Here is a 23,529-nt window from a genome sequence, read left to right on the forward strand (position 1 = left end):
ATTTCTTGGGGAGGTGAACTGCAGACAGGACAAGGTTGACAAGGACAGACTGCCCATCATGCAGCATAATATAATAAGAACAATGAAGCACTTTTCAGAAGCAAATATCAGATGAGCTATCTAAGAAAGAGAATTCTAACTAGGAAAAATGAGGTCTGCAACAAAATCCACATTTTTAGTACCTGAGACTTAATTAGCTTTTTCCTCCATACATAAAAGAGTTAATTTTTCAGAACCCTCTTTAAAAAGCTTAATTAGTTATCTTTTAGAGTTGCCCTGAAGAAAAAATAAATGTTACAAAAGAAAACAACATTAGGAAGAAGAGTATTTGCATATTATATGATGGTGTTTTCATTTCTCTTCTCAAAAAAGAGAAGACAAATTGTTAGGACTGACCAATTACTAATAAACATTGCAAAAACAAAAAAATAAGAGGAAAATCATCTCAGAAAATATTTTTGTATTAGACAACAAGCAACTAACCTACTTATTCAAGTTAGTTAGAAAATAATTTCTAACGTTTTAGAAGAATAAAATATCTGAGTAGTAGTGATTTGATATATCATGAAACTAAAAGGCAGAATAAGAAATATTGTCCCCTAAATTAGACATTAAAATAAGAATGTAAACCATAAAATTCTTGCTAAAGTGCATCTCTGTCCAGGTTTGAAAATATAGTCAGCTGAGTAATCAACCAAATGTCTAGAATTGCTAAGAAAGTGGGATTTGAGTGAAGTGCTCATGCTGGTGAAGTAAATGGCTGCAGAACAACCATCCTGGTGAGTGTGATAATCGTCTATCTTTTTACTTAAGAACACTCACCATCTTCAGCGTTTTTACACTTTAGACACAGCTTTTCTTCTTAGATTGTGTAAGCATATTCATAGTCTCTCTGCATGTACTTTATTCTGTACAGATTAGACCAAACCCAAAACAGCGCTGTGGTTTGGATGCGGATCTGCTGTTAATAAACAAATAAATAAGTACATAAACACAGAAGCAAAAAACCTTATGACACTGTTTGAAAGCCACTGAAGATCCACTGATTGGCAGTATCAGATACATTATTTTATAGTTGCCATCACAAACTCTCTGAAAATGTGTAAAAAAGTGTATTTTTATGAATTAGGTGTTTGAATGAATATTTGTACTCGTGTGAATCAAAGAGAAACTAAATTAAGCATTAACACTGGACATCTGAAATTCTATTCCTGTATTTTGACTCTCAAAATCTCTCATTTGATGAAGGTAAACTGGCTGATCTTACAGAAAATATTGTAGGAGAATTTAGGAGGTACATTTTTGACTGATTAGAAATCTTTAAAGACAAAGAATAAAAATCTCCATACACATTACATTATTTGTTATGCTGGACACAACTATAGAAGATAGCTGGCTATCTCTACCTAATGGATTTTTGTATTGCTCTCTAGATTGCTATAAGGATCAGTTACATGAAAATGTATGTATACTTACATTCATGTTTTTAACTCCAGGGTTTTCCTACAAAGCAGAGAAAAAGAACCACCTAGTTTTTTATTCAGCAAATTAAAGATATAAAAACAGACATCCTAGCCATAAAGTGGTCTCCTGTAAAAAGACTTCAGTAGAAGTTATTTTTTTCAATTATGTTTATCCTGGTCTCTCTGAATTAAAAATACCTTCACAGAATCTTTATTTCTTCACATAATGCTCCAGTATTATTTTAGTTTTTTATTCTATTTTATTTATAACTTGATGCGTCTAGATGGTATACAGTGATATACAGTTATTTTTTTGAGGTTTTATTTTGATATATAAGTACCTGAGAAGAGAGTGTCTGAAAATATTCAGTGAAGTCTCCCTATGCAATTAGACCTGTTCTTTTGCAAGCTCTACTCTCACATATTTTATAAACTATATAAAGATTAGCATAGCAGCATTCAGTTTGAATGGTTAGTTATGCAATTAATGGCAAGTCTGAGGTTCAGGATTTTTCCAAGTTAAATTGCATCAACAACTGGTAATGAGAAAGATAAGCAGCAACCTCAGGTGTTGTCAGGTATACACAGAAATTTGGTTACTCCTGAAGATCATTCTGTAACTCAGCTCAACATTAACTCCTTATTCATATGCTGTGATTCTCTTTCCTTATGAATGGAAACGCTCAAGAAGTTTACACTCAGCAGACAACTAGCTCTTCTGGATGACCTTGCGAGCAAGTTTGCATATGCAGTGTGAGTGACTTAAAGGCAGACTAAGCATATGTTCCAGCTGAGAAATGGAAACCTGCATCTGGCAGTACTGAGGATTTTAAACCACCTTGAGCTCATTTTGGTACAAAAAGATTAGCTTCAGCCAATTTTGACAAGCTGATTTTACTTCCTTTCAGATACAGGTTAATGCCTCCAGAAAAGAAAAGTGCCTCTTGGTTGGCTTCTCAAAAGGTGATCTGGTTATCTGGACAGAAGGCTTGCTAAGTCAGTCCTGTGCCTGGCCATGCATTATAGATGTGTACTCCAAGAAGTATAGAATTGTTCATTTTAGTCCAATTCTCCCTCCTCTGTCCATTTTATACTTTAAAGGGACTTTCTGATTAGCTGTTAAGGAGACTTTTACCACTTTTTTTTTTTTCCACAATGAAGAAAAAGGAAGAAGGATGCAGAGAAATTGTTTCAGACCACAATACAAGAGTCATTATGTGCTTTACCCCACTGCCTCCTCAGAGTATATGTATGATCCTAATTCCCAAACTAAGCCGTGAGTCAAGAAGTTTGCCAACGTTTCCTAATCACTAGGAAACATGTAACTTATTCTGCAGTCAATAGTTAACAGTTGGCAGGAGCATACCCTTTGGTTTGGAATTGATTTTGCATTTGTTCAAGGATGACATGTATGCTGACAAGCGAGACCAGATAATTCAGATTTATCAGTTCTGACTTGCTGAATAACCATGTCAGATAGATGATGGATGGCTCCCAAACTGGCAATAAGAAACAAGTTGGTGAAGGTGATAAAAAAAAAAATAATTAGCCTTGTCTATGCTGAATAGCCTAATATTCCAAAATGCCAAATGGCATTATCCCAATATCTTCTCAAACATACTAAGATTCAAAAATTGGTAAAGCATCTATATGAACTACAGTAGCTGTTAGACAAGAAATACTGATGTCCACACGCTATGAAAGACCATGGACTTAAATAAGCTTGGAGCAGTAGTCACACAGTCTGATATTAGAGGCCAGGAGAGACTACTTCACATGAATAACTCCCACCCACTCCCGCCAGTCATTGCCTGCAGCAATAATAAAAGCAAAGTTAATTTCTGACTTTGGCACGACAGCCATTGATTTTGTCTGAAATGGCAGTATATCATCAATGACATTCATGACTGATAATGGAAGAGATAATTTAGATACAGTTGGGGGCAGAGGGTATTTTGGGAGGAAGAATATGAATGCATAATCTTTGACTGGCTGTATGCTATGTTTATGAAGAACATGACTCTAGATAGAAGCCTGTGGCTTCCAGGAGTTGCTAGAGCATGAGGAAGTCCTGGCTTAACACTGTTTCCCGGGACTTTTATTCTGGCAGGCAGGATGTTGAAGAACCAATTCCGTTACGCTAAGGGATACTTCAGTAGTTGAAACTGAGTTCAGGAACACTGAATGTGTCAGGCCCTGATGAACATGGACCAAATTGGAGAAATTGTAGAAATGCATCAAGTTATGCACATATTTTATTAATTGTCTCAGTCATCATTGCCCATGCAGTGGCTGTAATTAACAGACACTGTACAAATATTTACTGAAAGTAAATTTACAGAATACAACTTACAGGAGAAGATAACAAATAAAAACAAAGTAATAACAAATAAAAAGTGCCCAGCTGTCATCTCTGATATTTTATGTAGTAATCAGTAAAAATACATGAAACTTTAAATGTTTAAGAGGCACCCAACAATTTAGTTATGTTTTATTTATACTGAGACAGCAATATACATAATGTTTTCTGGAAAAGGATGTACTTAAATTTTGAACTATTCAAGCTCCTTTATTTGCAAAATTGGTTTGAAGTTTTCATAAAGACTTTGGTTTTTAGTAACATCAGTTTCATCCTTTTTTGTAGTATAGGAATATCCTACAATTTGACTCTTGACTCACCAACTTAGAAGCAAAATGCGGAAGCATATAAAACAACCCTCAGATTTTAATACCTGGTAAGAGATGAATTGGCTGATTCATGACATATTTTAAATTTTAAAGCAGACATAGGAAAACTTATCTCTAGAAGTCTATTAATACAGTACTGGAATCACAGTACCTGTTCATGATCTCTGAAATGTGGTACCTTATGTTTAATTACTAGGTCTGGTATAGAAATCCTAAGACCTAAGGTGTGCTGGCTCTTGCATTTGGATCACAACAACTCAATGCATCAGTACAGCCTTGGGTAAGAGTGGCCTTAAAGTTGCCCAACAGAAAAGGACCTGGGGGTGCTCATTGACAGCCGTCTGAACATGAGCCAGCAGTGTGCCCAGGTGGCCAGGAAGGCCAGTGGCATCCTGGCCTGCATCAGAAATAGTGTGGCCAGCAGGACTAGGGAAGTTATTGCCTCCCTGTATGTAGCACTGGTAAAACCACACCTCAAATATTGTTTTGGACACCTCACTACAAGAAGGATATTGAGTTGCTCGAGCACATGCAGAGGAGAGCAATGAAGCTGTTGAAGAGACTAGAAAACAAGACTTATGAGGAGTGGCTGAGGAAACTGAGGCTGTTTAGTCTGGAGAAGAGGAGGCTGAGGGGAGAATTTATCGTCCTCAATGTACATGAAAGGAAGCTGCAGTAGAGAGGGTGTCAGTCTCTTTTCTCAAGTGACAAGAAATAGGACATGAGGAAATTGTCTCAAGTTACACCAGGGGAAGTTTTGATTGGATATTCGGAAGAATTTCTTCATGGGAAGAAGAAATGGTCAAGCCTTGGAACAGCCTGCCCAAGGAGGTGGTGGAGACCTCATCCCTAGAGGCATTTGAGAGAGGAGAACATGGCACTAAAGAACATGGTTTAGTGGAGGGACTGAGCAGGTCAGGTTGATGGTTGGACTTCTTGATCTTGAAGGTCTTGTCCAACCTAGATGATCCTATGATTTTATTCTATGTTTCAAAGATCAGAGACAATAAAGACTTTGTATTTTGTAAGTATAATACAGAAATGATTATATATTTCTTTCTTATTCACATCCATAAACAATTTCTCATTAAGCACTGGAGACAGAGATATCTTCTATAAAAAAAGATTTATCTTAAACAACAACAAAAACCCCACACATCTAAAACAAGATATTTGGATAATTCCAAAATCTGGATGATATTATTTCTTTGGTTAAAAAGTACTGCACTGTAAAAGTACACCTTCAACATCCAGCTGGACTCTGACCACCTGGAGAGACAGTCATATACATAAATACAGAAATAATGCACTGATTACTTAAAGATGTTTGGGGAGGGTAATTGCTTCTCCCCAGAATACACATTTTAATTCTGTCACTGACCATAATCCATGTGTAGCCTACAGCCACTAATAAAATTTTAAGTACTATAAAGTAAACCTTACAAAAGTAGTTTAGAAAACAGTATCAGTGCATTATTAAAGCCAAATCTACACCAGCATGCAAAGTAACATCTAGAGTGCCTTTTTGTTATTATTATTGATAACTGGACATTAAGTCTGACATTTAATAACAACCAACTAAGATTCACAAAGGTTACCTAATTTAAGATATGCACCATTGGAACCTAAATATGTAATTTTGCCAAGAATCTTATCTATCCAAGATTACAATACTTACAAGATTATTTCAACTACTCTTTGGGTGCTAGGAAATCCTTGAAGGCTAAAAACCTAGACCAGTAAAACTCAGACATATCATGGAAGTTGTTCCTTAAATATGATATCCAGAAACTAGAGCTGTCTGTAACTATATTAAAATGTCCAAGGATCAATGTCCTTGACTTTTCCCATATAAATAATACAGGAACAGCACAATAACCTGAAAGAACAGCATTTCACCTGTAGCAGGAACAGATTCACTGCAGCATTCGGAGGTTTGATATGAACTCCTTGGTGTTCCCTACAGCCCCCTAACGTCTAACGCATATTTTTGAGAAGAAAAGGCTTTCTTCACTGTATCTTACAGAAGAATTAAAATATTTTTTGTTCTTTATCCATTTAATTATTCATAGTTAAAACACCCTCATTTAAACCGACCCAAAGCCAAAGCTATGTCAATGGTCTTTTCTTTCCCCTTCTCTTCTTGTCATTTTAAAGATACAGTTGGAAGCACACAATTAAGAAGTTCCAAAAGATAAATTTTACAAAATTCCATGCTACAAACTGGAACAGTAGGAGGTAAATATCCATATAGTTCTATTGACAATAAGTCTATGCTGATTTACATTGGCCAAAAATTTGCTCATATATCCATATAACCTAACCAGGCTTTTACATAACTTCACAGTATACACTATAGTACCTGAGTCAAGCAGATCAAAATAGAAAGTGTTATGTCTTAAATCCCTTTGTGACCACAACTTTAAACTGAGAAATATTTAAAGACATTAGCGTAACTTTAAATTGTAATAGAATATTCACTTCATAATTGAAGTGATATCCATGAACAGACAAAAACTAAAATCCCAGAAGCAGCTGTCATTTTAAAAGGGTATTCTAACTCTATAGCTCTGCATGCTGTTAATAGGTGAGGTTTACTTTCTTCATTTTCAAAGTTAATGCTGGTTATAGCAAAGGGCTTACTATCTTCTCCCACTGTAGGGCTTAAGTGCTCATCTCAAAGATTGTACCAAGGTATACTTTTGTTTGCTTAACATACTGAATCACCCTAATATTTTTACAGTTCACACCTGTAATTCTTCTTCAGAGACTAAACAAAAGAATTTCTAATGTTTATTGATTCTGAATGAGCATTACTTGGTGATCTACTAGTAACATTATTAGTGAGGCAGGCTGCTTCTAACATCCGTTCATTAACTGTTTAGGCTTGCAAAAGGAATAACATCAACATAAAAATTATGGGGCCCAAAGCATAATTACTTGTTAGTCTCCAGAGCAGCTGGAAATTGGGAACCCATAGCTCCTTGTTTCTCTGCAGGACTCCAAAATGCCTATTCCACAGGACCTGGAACACACATGACCATAAGACCTGAAAGAGCATGCTTATATGTGGAGGCAGAGGGAAGGGAAAAGTGACAGGGCAGAGATGGTTATAGTTTCTTTTTATGTAGGCCTGACATTGTGGTTCCCTTACAAAGAGAACTGAAAAGAAGCTATGGCTTTTAATGTGCTTTGGACTCTAGTGCACCTACAAATACAGAATCTCTATGTGGACAGTCAGTCAGTGATCTCCCCTGAGTGCATCTGTGCTTCAGTGTAGTGTTTCCACTTGGTACAGAAATACAGAATTTTCAGATACCCTGCTGTTAAGTTTGCTTCATGCAGTTTTCACCAGAACTTGGACTTTGCTGACATTTAAAATGCAGTGTGAGGCACCACTTCTTGGTCAAACATTTGCTTGATGCTATGGCTGCACTTAATTATTTATTGTGGTTGTTTAAGATGATGCAAGGTCTGGGAATACTTATCCTGCCTATTGTCAGTTTGATGTTTGCTGTTTTAGGTTTTTCCCCAGAGCACTCTGATGACATTAGGAAGGGAACATAAAACAAACCAGTAAACAAGCAACTGCAAACTGTGATAAATATGGTGTATTTGCACATACAAACACACACACAAAAAAGCCCCAGGTTGATTTTTTTTAAATTATTCTAAATGGAAATAATTTTTCTTCACACATGAATGTCAACATCTTTACCAGCACAGAGCAAATAACGTGAGAAAACCGTTCAATTCTGACATACCCCACAATTCTGTCTAATGATTCACTATTTACCCAAACTGGTGTAACAAGAAGTTTATTTGGAAGGTTTCTCATTAAACAGATAATTCACATGGATCTGCTTAGTTTGAGATCTAACAAGAGCATAACCAGAGGTGGTCTGACTGTGGTTAAAGCAATGCTGAGAGCAGCCCATCATTTCAAATCAATCAAAATGCAACTTAAAACAACCCAATCAAATACAAGCAACAACCAGGAAAATAAAATGCAGTAAAAGAAAAGAAAGAATCAACATGTGACAACAGGATTCACAGTACACTCTTAAGACCTGAGACAGAAAGTACTCGATATCATCCCTAAAACACGCTGACACTAAACTCTCTCTTGCTCTTTACAATCACTTTTGAGAACTCCATGCAAAATGTCTCACTGGATTTGTCTTTCATGTGCTCTTAATACTAACAAAAGAATTACGACATTGTCTTTGACACTGCCTAATCTGTACAATGATAATTTGAATGCATTTATTTCCTACCTATTGTTTTAGGTGACAGGTGCCAACCCCCACTGCCAGTCTACAGTGTCATTCTTAAGACATATAATATAAAATTCCATATTAATTTAGCTTAACAAAAAGAGGAATTTTGTAGAGTAATAATTCTGTTGCTTCTATTGTATTTGCCAAAGGTTTCCATATTTCTGTACTAGATCACCGATTTTGATTTAGCACACTGCTATATTATTCAGTTCAGAACTAGAGGAGGCCATTAAAGCATTCGAATCCAAAACATCTTAGAACTGCAAGTGGAAAGACAAAAAGAACAGAGACTGCATAAAAATGGGGAGTCAATTTGATCAATTTTTATTTGTATGTCTTTGAAATAGGTTGTCAAAAAAAAAAAAGGAAAAAAAATATTTTTAAATACTCCGGGATGTTCAATAGAAGATCTGTCTCTATATGGCATGGCCAATTCAGGATAGCAAACAAACAAAATTAAATACAGGTAACTTCTATTTGCTGCACTTACCTCACATGAGAATTAAGTATGTTATTCTGTTCTGATTTTTAGTATAAAAATTGATTAGGGTAATGGATGTAGCAAACCAACAAAAAAAAAAAAAGAAAATTTGCAGGTACTTATGAAACAGACAGTTATGTGACATTGTTTATTTATATATATATTTTTATATTATTTTTATATATTATTTTTTAATGAAAGACAGAAAAGCAATCTGAAGCATTTGTATTCCCTAAAATTCTGCTACTAATGAAGGATCAGTGAAGCAAAACATTCAGATTTAAGATACCACTGAAGTATAAAGTTAGAAAGTTCACTTCTGGAAATTTAAGTTAGCTTCTTCTCATTTTAGGTGAGTGGAACATTCAAGGTATTTGTCACTGTCATCACTAGCTTTCTTAAAGGATATTAATAACATATGTGTTGTCATTTACGCATGGTACTAAGCTGCCAAATGTATGGGCTTTATCCCTTTAAAACTAGAGAAAATACTATAGCATCTGATTTTGTGTTTAATACACTACAAAATACACATAAGAAAATACATGTAATAAAACAGCTTTTAGGATAGTAATATTAAAAAACAAAAAAAAAAGAATGCTGTTATTTTTCAGTCAATGGATAACTAGACTGAAGACAAGGTATGGTAACCAGTGGCACTGAGCCACAATCTAATTGAAATGCAAATGGTGCTGCAGAGTGCCAGGGAATGTTTGGCTTACTGTAGAAGAACTAACCTTGAGAATCCACTTTCCTTTGTCCAAGAAATACCATCACTAATCTAACAGTGTCGTTCATTTGTAATTAGTGATCAATCAGGCAAATTTCCAAATTAATTAACAAAAATTAGTGAGTATTTAAAGGGGCCATTAAAACAATCTACAGATCCATGCTTCTAATTTAGTCTTAGTACACTGGGACCATTTCATCCTTGTTTTTATGGAAAACTAATGAATCTGTATACGTAACTAATTATCTATTAACTAATAGGATTTTTTTTACCTTATTTTCATGTTATGTTGTTGTTTAGATATAACAGAGATCTTTCACATTTTGAATTCTGAAATATTCTGGATCTTTTAGTTTTGTAATAGTCTAAAATATTAACAAAAGTTTGAAAGAACAACACTTTAAAAACACCTCTACCTTATCTAGAGAAATATTTGATTGTCTTATACATGACTGCAAGCAAGATTACACAAAATATTGTGAATGTTTCCTCTTATTCACATTGTTTTATTCACATGGCCTCTGTAGAGACTAGGTAAAACTCTCCTCTAATTGCATCTTTTTAAGCTTCCAACGCTCCTTACCTTTGCTTTATAATAGACCAGTACGAGAACTGGAATAAATATTGACCTGCTGGTAGTAAGAAAAAGCCTTCAAAGGAATAAGGAACATTTGAGTCAAAGAAATACCAAGGAGAAAAGAAACCGTCCTAGAAATAGTAGCAGTGAAACAGGGGAATGGATTCGGAGATTATAAAGCCCACATTAGGAGAGACCTGTAAGAACAATTTAGAAAATCACCTGTTAGCAATATTGTTAATCCTCTCTTGCAGAAAAGGAGTGTCCACCTAAAAGCCTTTCTGCCTGTGATTACGTAGCACATGGCTGTGATATGCATATTCTCTTATCCTATCCCAACATTCTTTGCTGGTATACTCATATGCGCTTTGAGACCCATATTACTGCAGTTTTGAAAATGAAAACAACATATAGCTGCACCTGTGACTTTAGATATAGTCAAGCTGCAATATCCGAAAGAGTACTGCATATGTTCTTCTGAGGCCCCAATTCTCTTATGTGCTGCTTGCAGTGTGATGACCTTGGGTGGCTACATTAATTCCATACTATTCCTGTGCAGTGCCCAATACATTTAATTCTGAAAAATAAGGCCGATGAGAGAGACATTCTCAAAAAATTCTTCTCTGCTTGCTAAAGGAGCTCTAAACTACAGTGTAACAGCCGCTTAACCATCTAGGTGGGGCTACATTGAGCAACAGCAGCTCGATCAGCTTGTTACTGAGGTTTTTGCAGTCTCTAAAGCTCCACAGAACTTCCCACTAGTAGCTTAATTCCTCTCCGTTTTTTTTTTGATCTTTTCAAATATAGGATTAAAAACATTACCCCTTAACAATGACTAATTTCTTTCCTTATGATATCATCTGGTCTGTAATGCCCTGGAGCCAAAACACTAAAGCACAATGTCATGAACACATGTTCATTGCTTCATAGAATATGGTGGAGCAGTTTCTTACTCACTTAGCCACTTTATAAGAAATGCACTATTGGGTCAAGCCAATAGTCTAGTTTAGTAATGTATCTCCAGCTGCAGCAGTGATAAAAGATGCTGTTTATGGCACTCACATAAGCTTAGCTACGTCCTGCAATCCTTTGTTTTTTCTCCCTCAACAGTCATTGGAGTAGGGGCAGTAGAAAGTACTTTTCTGCCAGTCCTCTTTAGTATCCATTTATGAACATATCCACAAATTTGCCTAACTCTCTTTTGACCTTCCTGGCTCTCCCTGCCTCTACCATCTCCTGTGGCAACAAATTCCATAAGTTCGCTGCCTGTAGTGCTGACTACTTCCTCACTTTAGCTGATGTCTTTTGTGGGCCCCCTCTCTGTGCCGTAAGTTACTGCTTTGTAACACACACTCATATGCTCATCTGATACTTTAAGCATATGTTCAACTGCATGTCCAGAAGTACATTAAAAAAAAATCAGTTCAATACTTTATTAGAGAATTGACATATTCATGTATGCGCTATAGGGTTGATCTGTACAGGTTGATCAAGCAGACTGAAATGATGGATAAGTATATAAACATTTTAAATACTTCTAGGACAAATTTTCCAGGTTTAAAAAAAAATAATAATAATGCCAAAGCCTGCAAGGAGAACTTTAAATCCACAATTCCCACGGATCTCTTAATTATTTACTGGCTAATGGTAAGGAAAAGACATCCCTGATACACTATCTAGTGTAAATTGTTTATTACAATGATAAGAGGAATGCAAAGAAGATTCATCTAATTCAAAAGAATCTTTGCATTCAAAGATACAAACCTTAATCTTTTATTTTCAAACAATGTCTCATGTGGTTCAATGAATTTCTGGAGTAAGGTTGGATTTTTGCTTATGTATTGCAGAAGCAAGTCTATAACATCTGTGACAAAAGAACTAATACTTTTCTATCAGAATTCTACTGAAATTTCATTATGATTATTTTTGATGTTGTACTAATTTTCTGACTTTACTGAATATCAAAATTTGTAGAAAGTATATTTTTATATAATTCTACTTGACCAAATATTCACGAAATTAATTCTTCATGACCTTAATGTTCCTGCTTTAAAATTACGGTACTCAAATCATAGTCATAACAATAAAAAAGAACCTCTGGAAAAAAAAAAAAGTGATAACTGCTTAAAGGGGATAACTGCTTAAATGCTTATAGCTTTAGCTAGTGAAATAACAGATAAAAGGCAGAAATAGAGTCTGTTATTACCTATTGAAATTGTGTTTCAGCTTATCTTCAAAGAAAAAAAAAAGGTTTGGGTTAAAAGCAGACATACATTTATATGCTTGAGATATAATATATATATGCTTAAGAAATAACACCTTACTATATATTTTTCATAGTAATAAAAATCCCTTATACATACAGCTGCAGCTGTATGCAGCCGTATGTACAGACTGCAGCTTAAATCATTTTAACAAAAAAACAATTCTACACTCTGTGAAAACAGTTATGAAGTAACAAAAAAAAATATCTTTTGATGTCCAGAAGGAGTTTCATGTAACTGCTCAAACAAGAATGCAGAAGTACAAGAAAAAGCCTGACACAAACTAACATACATATATATTTACAAAACTTACCCCACAAGTCATTTCAGAAGAAAGCTAATCAAATGGTGTTGTTTTAGTATCTATCATATAATCTTATCATATAATTATCATATACTTATCATATAATATACAAAATTATTGAATCTATTATGAACAATGTTATAATAATAGATTGGATCCTGTAGGCATTATTTAAGTCATTTAATTTCACACAGAAATAACACTATTACTGTACAATACTGTATATAAAGTCAAAAACTTCTTAGTATTGACAGCAATGTATTTTGACAAGAAAAGATAGCTTTGCTGTAATGCTCTATTAAAACAAAACAAAACCAAACCAACCAACCAAACAAACAAAAAAACACTATGGCAGGACTTGATCATGCTTAGCAATAAATGCCCATCCCAGCTGTTCAAACTTTAGTATCCTTGCACTCCTAAAATATTATACAAGCCCATGAAGCAGAAGGTGTGGAGCCTGCCTGCTTTGTAATTTTCAAAATACTAAGGTCCAGAAGTTCCCAATCATTTCTTGAGAAAAAATATTCTCAAGTGTTTTATTTGGTTGTTTATTTCTTCAAGAACTTGGGTTCAGGAGGAGGAAACTTAGTGTTTTAGTACTGCAGAATATCTAGCACCAATCACCGAGCAAGACCTTCACTGCAATGAACAAAACATAAATAAGTGGGAAAAGCACTATCCCATTCCAAGGCTTTCTAAATCAATATATTTGGAAGGATACAATGGACTATCACAGCAGGAGCAGTCTGAGATGCAGGGAGAACAATTACCATAACCAGGGCATAGCAAAATTAATTTTCAAAGTGATTTTTTTTTTTTTTTTACTATACCAGTCATTCTTTAAATGTTGCATGTTTTTGAGAGCAGATTTTGACAGACATTTTTGTAGGTGTAGAAATGCACAAGTCTCTACTATTCCAAATCACATCCAATGACAATCAGAACTATCAAGTGGGTATGCTAAATATTAAACCAAATAAACAAACCACCAAAAAAACAAATTAAGTAGAACGTGACCTGTAACAACGTTTCTGGAGTTTTATGTCTTGCTTCAGTTAAGCATTGATCATTTGATATTACAGTTGTGTTTTTAACAGTTGTTGGGATGTCCATTAAAGTAAACAGCCTTCCCTTGAGACACTGATGTACAAAATGTATATATTGAGTTTGTAAAGGATCACACCATATAAATTGACATATATAAGCTACAGTACTTCAAAGAACTGTGGCACAAATCATGATGACGTCTAATAATCGTGACAGATGGTTGCATTTTTTTTTCTTATGCTTAACAACTGAGTAGAGAGAAAGCATTTGTATTAAACTGTTGCATTTCAGAATTGTCTTTAATTACAGAGGAAGGTAGGATACGAAAAGCAAAATATTTCACTGGATCATTTCCCCTTCACACTCCTGATTTGACAGATGTGCATTAAGAAAGCCTATCACACTGGTCTTTTGAGGTGAGAAGACTCAAAGAAGTATAGGTAAGACTTAGATAAAAGGCAAATACATAATATCATATATTGAGGTTTGGGGAAAAACTTAGAAAATTTCAGCCCTTGGCATTTGACACAACAGTCAAAGGCAGATATTTTCTGTTACATTTAGAAATAGGCGCTACTTGTAGGTTAAATTTCAGGATTGTAGAGTTCCACTTACTCAACTGCAGTAAAAAAGCAAAAGAATAGTCAACGGTTCTCAGCATTTTAGTATGCAGACAGTAGCTCTTGCTACAGTGACATAGGGAAGGAAAAATTAAATAGATCTATTACATTATAAAAGGCTTTTATCTTAAATAACTTATTTATAGTGGCATGTCTAACTTCTTAGTACAGGCAGACTCTGGTCTAGTTAAGTGCATTGTAATTTGCTAATGTCTAAATAGGTCCCACAGGAAAAGGGTTCATGTTGATCTTTACCAAGCCATTGCTCTCTAATGAAAGTTGCTGCTGTGAGGAGCACAAAGATGTATTTTTCTGATAGATACTTGCTTACATTTTCTGAAACACTGGTTGAATAGTGTCATTGTGGCATAAATTTTCTTTCAACTCAAAATAACAATAATTAGAATTAAGTAAGAGAACCTCGCACACATTATAAAATCTTTCAATTTTCAGAAGAGATAATACTTGTTTAATGTTAAAGGTATATTAATATCAGGATAACAACAAATCTTTTCAGTAATGAATGGAATACATGGAACAACAAAGTTGTAGATCGACATCATGGGAATTCAGTGTCATGGTATTATTTGATCCAAAGCACTATACTTCATGACACTGATACCCACTCCCCCAAAAAAAACAACAAAACCAAGTAACACCAAACTCAAAAACCAACCTGAGTTGGTTCTGATATCCAAAATAAATGCCATGATTATTTTGTTTTCTTGCCAAAACTCCTCTTAATCTCTTGGATTTTTGACATGAAATCCGACTTCACAAATTTGTATACTGAGATGAGAGACAGTGGAGAAATAAGGCTAGAAGAAGATATGTGAATTTCATAACAGAGGTGGGTGTATATTTTGTGGTGATATAAGATTGTTATGCAGATAATGTGCATGTTGAGAGACAGAAATAAATGAAGGACATGAAAAAGTATTGAGAACCCTTGTGTGATTCTACATTACATTAACATCTCCCCTATAAGCTCAGCAGCCAGAAGTTTTGAATAAGAAACAGTAATTTTTGCAGAAAATTAAATTTCATTATGTTTGGAGAGAACGGAACAAAACAGGAGGATGAAGTGAGAGGATGGGTCTGGAGCAGTGTGCTTCAGTTCTCCTATGTTGTTTTTCCATCACATGGAGCTGAAGGAAGGTAGAACACATTTTATTTTTGAATTCCTACCCCTTCTAACATATTTTCATAATTTAATATTATTCCTGTTAATTTTGAACTTAGTATTTGTGGTCCTGCCCTCCTTCTGCTGCTAACATACAAAACAGACACAGGGTCATACCAGCCGATAGCAAGAGGCAATAACTTTTCTCTCTGAAGTCTCTGATGAGACAAACCATTGGACAACAGAAGACAGTGTTTCAAGAAAATGCTCTTTAGGACCCTATGAAGCCTGTCCTGTATGGTAGCTTGATGTGCCATATGAAGGCACATAAGGACACCTTCACATATGATTAAAAAACATGCATATGGAAGGAAACCTTATACATCATTAGCACAGGAAGGATTCTCCTCTTTTGGGCTTGAGGAAGGAATTTTCATCATCTCACTGTGCCATGCAGGCACAACTGCAATCAGTACAGAATTTCAAAAGCTTTAATAGCAAGAAAAAATTATTACTTTGTTGTAATTTGCATCCAGGTGAGAAAAACCAGCTGATTCCTAGAAATATATTTTGATGAATGACTCAATGATATGCAGAAGAAGGGGTGAAAATGCCCCAGTTTCATTCAGCAATTTATATTTAAGTTTTCAAGAAAAGAGTACATCAGGAGTAAGCTGTGAAAGGCCCACCCCAGTTGGACTGGTTATATAATATTGTACATTTGTTAGATGTCTCTTGTGAAACAGTAGATAGGGCCACATATATAGCACTATTTTTCGGTGATATTTGAGAGAGTGGCCTACCACTTAAATCCTTTCATCAAATCTGTCATCACCTTGGCATCCTACACAAGTAATGAGTGCCATGACGTGATGCCGCTTAGAGGCAAAATACAAAGAAATGCTACCAAACATCATTTTTTAGAAAATTGTGTATTTGGGTGTTACTTAAAAAATACTTAAAAAGGCAAAATATTTATGGCTTTTTCCATAGCATAAAAATTGAGCAGAACAGCTCTACCTTTGTAGTGTGGCATTTACTGTGGCTATTATTTTTCTTCCCTTTAAAAATCTCAAAATTTTCACTCTTTTATTTTATTTATTATTTTTTTGGCTGTCAGTGGAGGAGAAAAACCTTGTAACTAACAGTCACCTCACTCTACTTCCCAGAATATCTCTTGGAATCAAGGAAATACCATCTTATTCACTATTCTTTACTGTTTGCTGGGGTTTGACCATTTCTTTCTCTTTAAGACATAAATTAACCAGTTCCAATAGTAAAGCTCATAAACTTACATATAAGAAAGTCAAGTCATTTGACTTTTGTGCAATAAGATCTTTGGAGAAGATAGGATTTTATAAGTTGAAAAACAAATCAGTTAATTCATTTGCTTAAGTTTCAGGAATTTAGAATTTCAGTAAGTGAACAAGATTTATTAATACCTCCTCTTTGTTTAGCTTTTTAATATTTTATTTCCTTTTGCTCTCTCTGTTTTATGGTTAACTGTATTGTATTTTAATTGCTTGCTTGACATGCCAGCATCTCAGTAGGGATTTATGGAGAAGTTTTATAACATTTTAAATAATTAATAGTAATTAATAGTCTGCATTAAATCAAGCTCCTATAATATTATCTGAATATTCTGTGTACAGCAATGCTTTCACAAGCTGAGGGCGTAGCTCATCTTTTACAATGTTTTAAGCTATTCATTTTTACCACATAAAATGTAAACTACTTTAGGAGCATTTTTTCTGTAACATGCTGTACTTTGTACTCCAGAAAGGCATCAAAAACATTGGAGGATTTTTTTGTTATAAAACTCAAAAACATTTGTGTTTATAACATTTGTTATAAACACAAAAAGGCAATGGTATATATTCACCTTACGATGACTCAAAAAAAAATAATAAAATAAATGCAGATTTTGTTAAACAGTCTGAAAGAATGAATACTTATTTTTAAGTACCAGCTTTCCTATAGATACAAAAGGTGGCTGGCTAAAAAAGGATTCTTGATTACTATACACCCTCTCCCTAAACAAAAGGACCTTGAGATCTTTTAAAGCACATGCCTAAACTATTGAATGAAGGCAGCTAGTAACTAGGATTTCTTGCAAAATGAGACAAGCAGACACAGTATAGTCTCTCTTTTTTTTTTTTTTTTTTTATGTATGTTTCTTGTTCTGAGTTAGTTAGTAGTGGCATTTCCATTCCTGATCCCCTCTCCAATCCCACTCATTTTTTTTTTCATTCAACATGTCCTCTCTATAACTAAGTATCAGCATATATTCATGAGTGTAAATATAGTTAGCATTTTCACTAGATAAATATACCAAATGGATATCTATTCCATAGATAAGCCCAAAGCTCTGCCACAAATCATCCACAGGCACAAGGGCCAAAGAGAGGACTGAAAGAATGTGATGTACCTTTCCCAGCAGGGCTCCCACCAGAGTGGAAGTACAGGACAGAAGTCCCTCAGCTTTCTCATCCTTTTCATCATTAAAAGAAGGAAGCCACAAATGAGGGAAAAAGAAATGTAAGAAACAAGATACTTTACCTAAAAATAAAGCACTAAAAAAGAATTCTTAAGTACTATTTAGTACAAGCAAAATCTATACAACAAATAGTATGATGAGGTTTCATGAGAATTTAATGATAGAGCTACATATATTTCCCACATGAAAAATGAGTGAAGTCGGTTATGTGTATGTTATTTATGAAAAAAAAATATAGGTTGTTGAAAGAAATATGAACACAGAAATTACATATTTTAAGAAGTCAAAAACAGCAATGACAAAGCTACAACTCCTATGACTAAGAGAAAAACAAAGAAGCATTTAATAAGCACTTTTCACATTTTCATGAATATGTGGTATGTGCACTAGGGATCTACTCAGAGGAATGCTACATTTTTCTCTTAAAATACCATCCCTTTACATTTTATGTCAGGATAAAGGGATTGTCTCCTAAATATTTCTCTTCTTACAACACTTGGGTATATGCCTTTATCACAGTTTTCCTTTCAAAAACATGAGTGACAAAATCCTGACTTTGCTCAATTTCGTCACTGACTTCCAAAAGGACAAGTATTTCATTCACTATTTCTATTAAACAATGCCACTGATACAGGCTGAATTACTTAAGAGACTGGATGCTGAGGGGAGCACTTGTTTTAAGAAATAATTTTCCAAATGGTATCATACGAAATATAATAATCCATAAAAGGTTTCATAAATAGACTCAGCTTTTTTAAAAACATTCAGAAAATATATGTAAGCCTTTGTTCAGAAAACAAGTATATAAATATATTTATGGATATGAAGAAAAAAAAACACTGAGTAAAAGCTGTGTTTCAGGATAGTTTGATGATTTTATAGAACTGCTACAATAGTGCAAAACCAGGAACTGCATGTTCCTTAATTTATGGAAAGAGGTGTATTAACTCTTTTATCACAATCAACTTCAGAGTATCGGGCATATGGGTACTTAAGTGGGAAAGCCTTGTTTACAGTCTTCAAAACACTAAGAAATATATCACATGCAGAAAGACAGGAAAATGACCTTACATTTTTGTGGGCATTTTGCCCTTTTTGGTGACTTCCTTAAAGAGCCTGATACAAACAAATGAATGGAAGTCTTTAATTTTAGGTGTATGTAATATTTGTAAGTCCTCTTACATCAAGAGTATGTAGGATGTGTTTAATTAAAAATAAATAAATAAATAAATTGAGTTTGTCATTTTACAAGTGTGGATCCTCGGGACTTAAGATGACTGTGTCTCAGGTGTTGGGTCACATACTGGTTAGAAATAATGACACTGAGAGGATGACTGAGTACAGTATTCTTGGCATTGCTAAAAGCTGCTATACATCTCACTAAAAGAGCAATGTCTGGAATGGTAGAGAAGAAACAAAGAGGAAAAAAGGAAGAAGTGAAAAAGTCAGAAAAAGATGTGTGTGTGAGCATTTACTGAAAGGGTGAAAGTGAAAGTTACAATGTATAGCAATGTGGATTTTTTTTTTCACTTTTATACCTGATTTTCTCCTTCCTTGCTGTCAATGATGCTCAAATTAACAGTACCATTTCTTTGAATTTTACACAGAATTTTGCAGGAAGAAAACTTACAACTAGGCTGAAATAACCATGTAGGCCCTATAATCGTTTGTCATATATTTGCCACAAATATCTAATAAATTAACTAAAGTGTTTGTGCATGTATCTTGTTCTAAATAAGCTACAGACAAAGAATGATTCGGATGATATTCATCATATGTTTTCTGTTCACAAACTGAAAAATGCCAGTGGACAACTCAGTAACAAAACAGTCTAAGTTCATTGATTAGACTCTCAGGTTGGGATCTAAATTGTCCCTTTAAGGATGTGTAGATGGTGCTTCATCTTCATAAGCACTTGTTCAGAGAGACACTTCAATGTCATAAGCTCTCTTCACAGTACGCCTATATCCCACAACTGCAATACATTAAAGTACCCCACATGAGAGGAGCTGCACAGAGCAAGCATTAGGGAAACCACTCACATCTCCAACCCCATGTTCAGGACCTGCCAAGGAAAGAAGTCAAATCAGGCAGTGGAAACTTTCATGAGGCACAGGAGGGCTCCTCCTTCCCTGCTTGAAAGCACTGATCGATTCACAGTCTAGCTACATAAATTATAGGTTCATTTCTAGTAAAAGTCAACAAGAGGAAAAGTCAGTAACCATATATTTGTGGGATGTAATATATTAATGGAAAGTACATAAGGCTTTTTACATAGACTACACACCATTAACCTACTCTCATTCATATTAGTTTATCGTTCTAAACTTAGCTTCTGCTTTCACTCAAATGGTGCATCTGGGTTTGCTCACCTGCAAAAGGGGTAAAATAGCAGGTTATCTAACCATCATGGGGAAAAAAAAAAGTCAAAGTTCTAAAGCCTACCCTCATATTTCATATAGTACAAAAGGCATTATAATTCTAATACCTCATTTCTTTGACAAAGATTATAGCAAGGACAGAAAATGCCCATAGATTAATCCATCATTCTGACACAGTTTTTAATGAGTGGAAAATGCCAAAAATATGATCTATTATCTTTGCAATTCAAAACCAGTAATATCATGGACCAGTTCAAACTACTTGCTAAAATAATGTTCTGGATCTAGCTTTCATGCCCATAAGCTTGCCACTCATTAAGCTTTTTAAAACATATCACACATCATTCTGCACTGATTAGAAATGAGATATGCATGATTTTTATTTTATTTTAGAGAAAGAACAAGAGGATTTTCCTTCCGTATTGTTTTTGAAATGTCTTTCATTTGAACAAAAATATAATGTCCCAGTGTCCCCTAGTGGGCAAACAAATTCATAGTTAAAACATTAATTTCATACATGTCTATACATATCATCAGCAGCATGTTCAGTATAAATGAACTCCTTCTTTCCATCAAAAAAATATACCATGAAGACAAGGTCTAACCACCTATTGTAAATAAATAGTTAACTTTACGAAAACAAAAGCAGATGCATTTATGTTGGGTATCCTACTGGACTGGAAGAGAGAATGGATTTGAAAGACTACTACTCTTTTCTCCTCTGTACTGTAAAGAGTGATTTTGGGAAGCTTATTTCACAAAACTTTGTTTCAGTATTCCTTGAAGATAATGATATTGAAAACGTCTGAATTGATTTTTTACCAGTGCAAACACTACACCATAGCTCTGCTTTGCTGTTATTTTAGTATTAGATGGTGGGCAAGGAGCAGTTGCTACATTTTTTCAAGCATGTCTCAATCATCTTCCTCCTCACTTGAATTACCAAGAAAAAACTGAAGCAAAAAAAAGTAAATCAGCCTAGTGCGATACTTAAATGAAAAACTGAAATAGAAATTTATTTTAAAACTTTTTGTTTGTTTGTTTTTAATGAATTCAGTCCTTGTGAATATGAACAATTAGAAAGTCATTCCTGAATTAGAAGTCCTCTGCACTACACCCTGGGCTTCCAAGTGCATTGGCATTCTTAGATTATGTTGAGAAAAGGCTTTCAGTTATCTGTTGGCTTTATTAGCACAGAAGTGGCAAATGGAGGTTAGAATCACAGTGGCCATTTATGACTTAGAAGTGTAAGCATATCCAGGCACCATAGAACTCAATGCTTTTGGCAAGGAGAAAAGTAACAAACCTGAACATTTCCTACTACAGAGCTGTAGTGCCAATAGCAACAGTGTAAATGATGTTGTTTGAATATCAGGATGTAGTTTTTGAGGAAATCCAGCACTATTTTCATTCAAAGTCAGCCATGCTGTTTTGGGGCTAGATGCATAGAGCCTTTTAAAGGAGTTGCCTTGACAATAAGGACCAAAATGGCATAAATTTCTCATCCTCTAGTCAGCAAAACCGTTCTTATAAAATAAGCCAGGTATGCAAAATGAGAAAAAATACACATATATAATTAATGTCACAGTTCTAACGATATATTTAGGATTCAAAAAGAAATATTAGATAGTCAAATGGCTTCTCAATAATATTATGTAATTGAAAATGAATAAAGTTCTCATGGACGAGAATCTGGACTTGGGAGATTCTGACTCTGATATTCTCCCTAGAAAGCCTTTGAGTAAATTATGGTTAAATCACTTCATCTCTCTATACTTCAGTAACATCTCCAGAATTGCATAACACTTCTTCTTCATGCTTTCTAAAACCTGTCAACTTTGTCTGCTTTTTGAACTCTCAAATCCCTAGGCTAGGTACTGATTCAATGTACGTGCGTGTATGGAATCCACCAACAGCCAGTTTAGGCTATGTAGCAAACAGTACATACATTTCTTCTGAGCTTATCTCTTCTTCCATTGCTTTGATTCCAGAATTCATCTATTTTATAGGAATGGCTTCATCAACCTTACAGGACAACTTTCAGCCTTACAAAAGCTAGACCCTCTGATCTGTAAAGTAACTAACGAACAGCTAAGACATTGCAAACACACTCTGCAATCATGTAAATTAATAAAAGGTATTTTCAACATTTTATTAAAGAAATTGAGCTGTTAAAAATAAAACATTTCATTACATATCTTTTATTACAAAACCGAGTTGCAGGAGGCTAACTGTTATTTTTCTTCTGAATTTATACAGGTATTAAATCACCTTTTTACACAGAGAGCTTATTTTCAATACAAAACCACAGTTTTGCAAAGAGATACAGAACAGAAGAACAAACATAGAACAGTAGGACTGATAGTACTGGGCTTTCTCTTGCAAATCTAACCTCTCTCAAGAGACTGACCAAGCCAGGAAAAAAACTGTTAGGTCATAGCTATGATTCGCTCAGGCTGGACTTATTCCAGATGCATGACAACCTCCGACCAGGGGATCTCTGCCAACCATTCTCCGTGCTCCAGGAAATCTCATGATCATTGTCACCAAAACCAGCCATAACCTCCAATCTTTCAAATACAGATAGATCAGCAGGGATCAAAGTACAGATACGAAGAAGATTCTCAGCTCAGTAGTACACACTTTGTTCTGCAGCCCCAGCACAAAGCAGAAATTCAGGAGTAATTAGGGCAACTGCCTAATTCTCTTTTCTAAGGACTGCGCACGTAGCAGCAGATGCCAGTGCTGCATCAGGCATATTCCCTCTGTGAATGCTACGTTGCCCTACTAGTTGCAGCTATGTAGTTAGCTGCAGTCTGCATCTTTAAAACAATATTCATAGCTGCAGGTCTGACAAACTGCCCCTTCCAAGAAGGCATACGTAGGGTATATCAATGTATGAGGGTGGGGAGGGACAGAATAAAGTACTGAGAGAAGCAATGTGGCTTCACAGAGAAACTATCCCAATGCAAAAACAGCAATAAGAGTATCCAGGCTTGCTTTAGCTATAATTAGAAGTTTCTAGTCTGGACATCTAATATGTATGAGCAACAGCTGCTTTATGAGAGAAC

The 23,529-nt window shown here is 34.9% G+C and overlaps 1 protein-coding gene across 3 annotated transcripts in view; it reads right to left on the minus strand.

The window, feature by feature from the left end:
* Positions 1–23,529, minus strand: part of LOC310879844 (uncharacterized protein) — a 796,982-nt gene that overhangs the window by 446,841 nt on the left and 326,612 nt on the right. For 2 of the 3 annotated variants that reach the window (XR_014571147.1, XR_014571148.1), the window contains exon 3: positions 1,477–1,503. The exons of the other annotated variant lie outside the window; for it this stretch is intronic. The gene's annotated coding sequence lies outside the window, so the exon portion shown is untranslated. The remainder of the gene's footprint in view (positions 1–1,476; positions 1,504–23,529) is intronic. 3 annotated transcript variants of the gene reach the window in all.

The sequence above is a fragment of the Anser anser genome (assembly GCF_964211835.1).
Source record: "Anser anser genome assembly, chromosome: 11".
Taxonomy (NCBI): domain Eukaryota; kingdom Metazoa; phylum Chordata; class Aves; order Anseriformes; family Anatidae; genus Anser; species Anser anser.